Source organism: Dermacentor variabilis, unplaced genomic scaffold (genome assembly GCF_050947875.1).
Source record: "Dermacentor variabilis isolate Ectoservices unplaced genomic scaffold, ASM5094787v1 scaffold_13, whole genome shotgun sequence".
Taxonomy (NCBI): domain Eukaryota; kingdom Metazoa; phylum Arthropoda; class Arachnida; order Ixodida; family Ixodidae; genus Dermacentor; species Dermacentor variabilis.
This window is the reverse complement of record NW_027460291.1, coordinates 37633809-37642228: the sequence shown is the minus strand read 5'-3', so window position 1 is coordinate 37642228 and position 8420 is coordinate 37633809.

Sequence of the window (8420 nt, the reverse complement as noted above, 5' to 3'; positions counted from 1 at the left end):
TGGGCTAGTCCTGTCCCTTTTCTGTTTAAGACGTCATTTGGCCCACCTGCTACTATGACAAGGTTACGCACGTGGACATTTTCCGCTAGCTTTGCTTTTGCTCGCTCCATGACAGAACCCAGTGTCCGCCCTGGAAATATCCCTACTGCCACTGTTTTCTCGCCTTTCACCCTCTCCACAATTGCTTCTGAGCACCAATCAAGGTTTGAGTCGCCGGTGATAATCACCATTTCACTCACTCCTACATCTCCCTGCTTCCCTTTGTCCTTTTCCCCGTGATTCGGACTCGACAAGGGGCACTGGCCCCCGCGCTCCTGCTTTTTGTGTGTGGCGGCCTCAAGGTAGGTGCCGCTCTTTCCAGCTAACCCTTCACCACGTTCACCACTTGCTTTGCTGACACTCCCTCTCCTGTCATGTCGGGAGGGACTGCGTTCCATTGTCACGACCATTCTTGTTCACAATGGGGGCCCTGTTCAGCTTTTGCTCAGCTGCTTGAAGTCTTTCTTTCACTACCTTCCTTACATCACGCTCCCCATTGAGTTCATTTTTGAGCTTTTCAACCTGAGGCCGTATAACGTAAAACTATTCCAATATGTTTTTATTCCAATCTCCTCAAGTCAAATTTGCGTAACCGCCGACGCAAGCATCGGGCGGTCACCCACGGGGTTGTCTGATCACACCAATCAAATGCTTCCCTCGTTTATAGGAGGTCACTTTTGTTTGCTTGAAAAACGAATAACATAGCGTGCACTGAGCGCCTTGTCTTATCTTATTGGCTCACAAGAGGCAAGGAGCATGCTCAAGTGGAGAAGGATTCGATGGGGACGAGCCACTGCACTGAATATCAATAAACGGATGAAGAATGTGGTGCCGCCGTCTGCGATTGGGCGCTTTCTCTTAGCTTGCGGTGGCTCGTCGACGATCACGGCGGCATGCAACGGAAGCTTAGGAATTACGCTAAAACGGATCCTCAGCAAAGAAAATTTGCCATAACGAGGTCGTAAACGTGCCGAAAGTTCTCGAAAACGTTACACAGCAACGCAAAAAGTTTTATTACGCGCAAATAATCACATGCTCTCCGGGAGGGGCGAGTAGCCAGGGCCGAAGCGATCGGTGGTGGCCAGCGTTTATTCCTTTCGGATTTCGGAATGGGGCAGCCTGCGGCTATTCGGACAAAAATTCAGTTTTGTTCGGCATATTAATGCATCCTAAACGCGTACGCGTCACTTTGACGCGGTAAATTTTTGCGGTTTTGTGACGTCGCGTGAGAGGCAGGTTAAGCGGGTGCAGCACGAAAACTTTTGACCAATTGCCGAGCGACAATGGCAAAAAGGCGTCGAACCAGAAATAACTATTTTTGGCTTGTTCGGTCAAATTATGCATAATCAGTGTGTACATGTCATATCAGATCGGGAGTATCGCCGTTTTCGTGACGTCGCGTGACAGATAGGTGAAGTGGGCGTGGTCCAAAAAAGTTTTTGACCAATCACGGTGGACTGATTGCAGAATTGGACTAGAAATGTTTGGAATAGTTTTACGTTATAGCGCCTCTGTTTGACAAGCTCTCGCTGGAAAGCCTCCATTTTCTTCAGCCTAGCTTCGACATCACAGTGTGTGCTGATTGACTCGATTCCTTCTCCATTCTCATCCGTCTTCTCATCTGCTTTGGTGGACCCCCCGCACACTGCACGCTTTCCCGGCTTTCTTGCCATGTATTGCACGGCTTTTTGTAATGCAAATACTGTAGCACAATATTACTATAATAATTCAGAGCACTTGGCAGCTAGAAAAAACCGATAGGCGCAGCATCTAAATCTTTAAAATGTCGCAATTCTCACCAAGGTTTTAAAAGCAATCAATGCCGCACAGATTTAAGGTATGACATCTTTCCCACGTGTTCAACCACGCGGCCACGCTCTCACTTTCCTACAAAAGCAATATTCCAGATACCAAAGCCCACACAGTAAAACCACTAATAGCTATTAGTCTTGACACTTCCAAGCTACTATTTCAAGGCTATAAAGACTTGACGTTCTACCCGGTTGCAAGTGTTGAAGCACGTGGTGCGAAAGAACGCTCTGACTATCCTGCAAGAACAAATGCACACGAAACACACCCGCGCACACGAAAAAAGAGAGATACAAAAAAAAGAAAGCTTCCTATATAATATTTATAGGCTAAAAAATCAGCAAATCAAAAACAGAAGCAAGCACAAAAAACTTACGATTTCGTCGCTGCCACGGAGCCCCGAAAAGCACGTCCATTGGCCACAAAATCTCACCCCGATCTCCCAGTGTATACAAAGCCCAATGCGCCACTTATCCAATGAACAACTGGCTTCAGAAATTCGACAGTTATATCATCACAGCCATGACAAGGGACACAGCATAACATTTCAATGGCTTTCAGGACACCCCGACGAATACGCCCGATCTGCGCATGAAAGTGGTCAATGTGTCTCGATTTCGCTTTGGTGACCAGACGCTGCGGCTGGGCTGTGACTGATGTCTCGTGAGTGCGCTTTGTCCATGTAGGACTCGAACGTTTTCACCATGTGTCGTTTGCGTTCGTTGTCTCCGTACATACAGGTGCATCTACCGCCTGGGCTGCCACGGCGTGAACAGACCACGCTGTACCATCTGTGGCTACGTGTTGCATTTATCAAATCTTATGCCTTGCTTATTGGAATGACCAACAGACCCTACATGCGACACATGCAGCTGTGAAGAGACCCTCGCACGCCTGATCTGTGTCTGCCCGCGCTGTAGTGCCGAGAGGCAAGTAATGTGGAAAGCGCGGGACCAAATGGTCAATCGTCCTCTATGAGAACTAAAAGCTCTAGGCCAGTGCTCCCAAAAAACATCCGTGCAGAAGGGCTTATTCGTTTTACTGAGATTCCTGGGATCTGGGGGCTTTCACGATGTACTTTAAGAACGCCGCCCCGTACCGCTCTATAGTATATGCGATTTGTTTATGCTAGTCCCTATTTCCCTCTATCTCCTTCTTCATCTATCTTTCTCTTTAACATCCGTACTCCTTCCCCCCGTGCAGGGTAGCCAACCGGAAGTGCCTCTGCTTAACCTTCCTGCAATTGTATACAGCAGTTCTCGCTCTGTGCTAGGAAGAGCGAGAAACACACACGCATACACACAGGCACGGACGTGTGCGCACGGGGTATTTCATATGATGACTGCCTCCGGTTATAAAAATCGAAGGACTCGAGATGAAATAGTTTTACTCAATATAATCCATACGTGACGCAGTAATCTTGCTATATACCGCTAATACTTCCAATTATTAGCTGAATTTCGCTTGTAGTAGATTTACAAATACGACTTTCATGCGCAAATTGCAATTCCCCAAGAAAAACCGGTCCAATGCTCATTGCCCGTCCAGAAGAAGAAGGATGAGGAGCACTGTCGCTTGATGAAGGCGCACCTTGCAATAGTTGGCGGCAACTACTCCACTCGAGCGCCACCTATCGGTTGAGTGCGTAAGAATCTGAAGCCTGTGAAAATACATGTGTCCACTTTGTAGATATCCTCAGAATATAGCACCTGTTTCTGGGTGTTCGTCCCCAAACTAGGCGACTAAATATATTTCCGGTCCGGCGAATGCGATGTGTACATGCCTTTGGGTGCTAAAGGCCTCTCCACTGGTTAGCTGAAATTCCCAAGCTGCGCAACACGTTAATACACAAAACGCTAATCGGTGTGGTGTACCTAATTACAGAGATTAAAACAATTCCAGAGTTTTGATGTCTCCCAGTGCTGTAGAGATTTAAGATGAAAGATTTATATCGTGTGCAATTCGATTACAATTTGCAACAACGCAACAACTTGAATGGGACTTCACTGAATTTTCATTTGCTACGAGGGTGTAAAAACGTACCCCAGGTGGCCGAAACTAATCCGGAGTCCTCCTCTACGGCGTGCCTCATGGTCAAATCACGTAAAACCCTAGAATACAAATCAATTCTTAAACGCAGATGGGATGACACGAACGAAAATTATAAGTTTTCGTGACGTAGCTGCCATATTGTGGACATGCCGGAAGCATGGGATACCAGGGAATGATACGACGTGCGACGATATCCGCCTGCCCCTAACCACCACATCTCCAGACCCGCCGCGGTGGCTTCGCGGCTATGGTGTTGTGTTGCTAAGCACGAGGGCCTAGGATTAAATCCCGGCCGCGGCAGCCGCATTTCGATGGGGACGAAATGCAAGAACGCCCGAGCATTGGAGGCACGTTAACTATCCCCTGGCGGCCGAAATGAATCCGAAGTCCCCCACTAAGGCGTGTTTCATATCAAATCGTGGTTTCGTAGCGCAATACCCCGAAATTAAATGCCGCATCTTTCTCGTCAAATGCTAGCCACCTCCCTGCCCCCCTCGCCTCCCCTGAAAATCATTCTTGACTGTGCAACTGGTGAAGCGGAGCCGCAGGAGTACTCGACGAACGGGCTAGACATGGCTGTCTCGAACCGAGGGGCGCGTTGGGAGGCGGCCCTCCTCAGCCACAACTGTGGGCCGTCTGGCACGCCGAAGGAGCTACCCGTGTCCAAGGACTCGAGCCCGTCATCTAGGCAGGGGTGCTTATGGCCCCACCCCGCCGATTTGGGCGGGGTGGGGCCATAAGCATGAGTATATATATATATATATATATATATATATATATATATATATATATATATATATATATATATATATATATATATATATACAGAAAGAGAGAGAGCAAGACAGAGATAAAGGAAAGATGAACCAACACTAAGCCTGGTTGGTGAATTAAACATACATATACCGGGTATTTTACGTAACTTTAACCTAGCTTTAAAATAAATCTAAGGACACATGAGCACTTATGAGTTGTGAATGCGAAAGCATTAATGCCTAACTTAATGCCGCTGAGCCGTCCTTCGAGTTATGATCCCCTCGGGGGCAAGCGAACGCGTTGAGACGCTTGGCGCATTTTGATTTGACCTTACCGAGGTGCAGTTGGAACGCCGGTGAGAGCTTGCGCTGACAAGGAACACGCGGATAAAACAGGCTTCCGAGATCAAGGATGATTTGACTTCTGTCAGTACGCTCTCCCCTCACGTAACACCTGGCGCGCTACTGCAGCAGGTGGTGTTCCCTTTCGCCTGCTCTGCTCCGTCGAGGCGAGCTCGTGCCGTGGCGTCGCAGCCAATGCGAAGCGAGGTGCCATTTTGCTGCTGCAGACGCCGGACGCAGACTTTCTCGCTCAGTGAGCCATTTGACGCTTTCGCATCAAGAGGACTTGCTTCTTAGGCGAATTATACCGACGGAACGTTGTTCGTAGTCTACATGAGCTACTCACACTGTTTTAAAGCCAAGCTTTGTCTGCTTTGTTCCCTGAATTTACGGGTGCTGGCTGCTCTGATTTTTCCGAGTAGGAACAAACCGCTCTGCCGACTACCACATTATGCTCCCTGCCAATTACCACGCAATTGACTGGGCCACTATCAACTGCCGTATAGATCATGCCGCAACGCAATGGCGGCTTCCGGATCCTTGTAGCTTGGTGCATGCAACCAGAGGCAAGAAGTGAGGAATTTTGATGTTGACGGTAGCTCTTTAAAGCATGGTCGAAGGAGAAATGTGAAGAAGTGAGCAACCGGAGAAGCCGACTATCTTTATGGCCATTTGCGAATACCCATGTGAAAAGAGGAGAAAAACATGAATAAGTAGAATTTTTTTACAAAATTCACGGTCTTATCAGGAGATATCTTATTACTTGTCTTAATATCCTAATACAAATTTCCTTTCCTTTTTAATTATACGTTTTTCTAAAGAAGTATCATTCTTCAAAGTAATGTAATTTATTATTTTTGCTATTCCCACCTCATTCTGCCCGACTTTCGCTTTCAATTTGTATCTCGCTTTCACTCTTTAACCATCGGTTCCCTGGTCATTGTCCAGAAGATGATAAGGGCCGTTGGGTAATTTGAAGTAATCAAGAAGCCCTGTGTGCAACTGAGTTGCGATAGACGTCAAGAAGAAAATCAGAGCCAAGCGTGCATGGAGCATAGAAGACATGGGTTTACGAAAGAAGCAGCCTAGTGGAACGAGAGCCTGTACGTTACGCTTCAATGTGCGAGCCAAACGACGCGTGGCGACCATGCTCAGTGAATGAGTATCGTTTCTCGCTGTGCGCTTCGTTGAGTATACATGACGGGTGGAGTAATCCATGGCCACCACAATGACCGCTGCAAGCCAACGCCTTCAGTTTCCGCGGTATACTTTACGATCTACGGTAGAAAACCCGAAAACCAGTGGTTACGACCTTCACGGTAGACATATTCGGTGTGCGTATCGTCAACTGCCACCCTAACCATTCATCTCCGCCCACGTCCAGAATTGTTGATGTGATAAGATGGCCGGGGTGTTCGCCAGAACGTTCGAGTCGCCAAACGTACGTGCCACGTTTCTCTTGTTGACGCACGTGCGGCTTCTCACCGTTGTGTCATGTCAACAAGAGGTCTACAACAAGCACCTTTTCTTTTAATTCTGGAGTTCTACGTGCCAACAATTTGGTTGAGGTACGCCGTAGTGAGGAACTCCGGAATAATTTTGACCACCTCAGGTTCGTTAACGTACACCCAGTGCATGGTACATGGGCATTTTCGCACTTAACCTCCGTCGAAATGACGCCTTCGTGGTTGGGATTCGATCCCCTGCCCTCCGGCTTGTGTAGCACGATGCATTGCCTCTATTCATGAAATAACGCCCATGCAACCTTGCGGAATGGTGCTAGTTGAACTCACAGTTCCAACGACGAACACGGCGATTTCAGATTACGTGTAACGCGAAGGAACTGTCTTATAACTGTTAGTTTTTATGCAGAATGCAAAACACCAACAAAAAGGTAATTCATTATTGCGTTGCATCAAAGAATTTTCTTGTTAATGTCTGCTGCCATGAAACTAACATCACCCCATTATCCAAGTATATGTGTTATCCTGTTGCATGCACACAACGGCGTTGCATTACCATAAGCGTCGCGTTTGTGTTTGCGTAACATTACTTAACAAAAAGGGGTTCATTCAGCAAAGGTTATGACGCATGCATTGGGTCCACCAAGCTTTTCGCAAGTTCCATTCCTGCGTCTGTGGTGTAATGAAAAATAGCATACGCTCACGTTATCTCGATTTTCGAAGCAGGTGGTTCCTATGCGGCACTAGGGTACGCGCCACTCGAGCTATGCATGCCTCTAAGGCCTGATGGATAGAGTGCGGAATTATTGTGCTCAGGGTCCGTGGCTTTCAGCCCACCATTGGACAGAATTTTTTGTTTTATTTGCTGAAAAGATTGAAGAGGCCCGAAGCGAGGCTGGTCACTGATCCATCTTCGTACTTACCGGAAGGTCTCTAGTATGAATGAAAGAACGCCTCGTTTTAGAGACGTGCACCTTTGAGTGACTCAAAATTTTGTGCATGTCGGTATTTAGTCCAAGCTTCCAACTTCGCAGCATCCATATGCATCGCCGCACCAACCATTTGCTCCACCATTTGCACTGGATAATGGTAGACAATGTGCAGGGTATCATATATATATATATATATATATATATATATATATATATATATATATGTGTGTGTGTTTGTGTGTGTGTGTGTGTGTGTGTGTGTGTGTGTGTGTGTGTGTGTGTGTGTGTGTGTGTGTGTGTGTGTGTGTGTGTGTAATAGTGACCAATATATGTCTTGGTCACTATCTGAGCACTTTTAGTGACTGATATGACTAAGACTTACGGCCAGACTGAATTTGGTTGTTTACATAAAGCAATAACAAAATATAGCTGGTTGTACAGATAAACCCCACACTATTAATGAGGCTGCTTTTACGAGAAAACCGATGGTGAGCCTCTGCCGCCAGGCTGACGACGACGAGGCTGAGCCTCCGCACGCTTCCTGCGCTCGACCCAAAGTGGCTTGCGGGAGAGAATTTGCGATGTCCTGTGCCATTTTCTATGCGAAAGAGCTAAAATGTCTAAAATGGCATCCTCAGCTGTGGAAGCAGCTAAAGCTGCTAACAGTGTTCGTTGCATTTTTCTTTTGTAATTTAATTTTTGTATTGTAATATGTAGGTGAAATAGAGTTCATATCACACAATTTTTTCTCACAAATTCAAACTACGAGTTTTTAATAAAATTATATTCCTCGAAATTGGCCCGTTGCACCGCCCGATTCATTGCCGATCCCCCAGAGTGGGTTGCGCTAGGTTATCGAGGGATGACAACTTCAACAACCACAACAACAACCGGGCATCTCGGCGGCAGCTCCGGCAGCGTTCTGGCTAGTAGTCCCCTCCGTTCGAACAGCCATGCAATAAAAGATGCGGGACACAACTCGCCTCACGCTTTCCCAAGAACCCATACAAGCCGAAACACATTGAAAT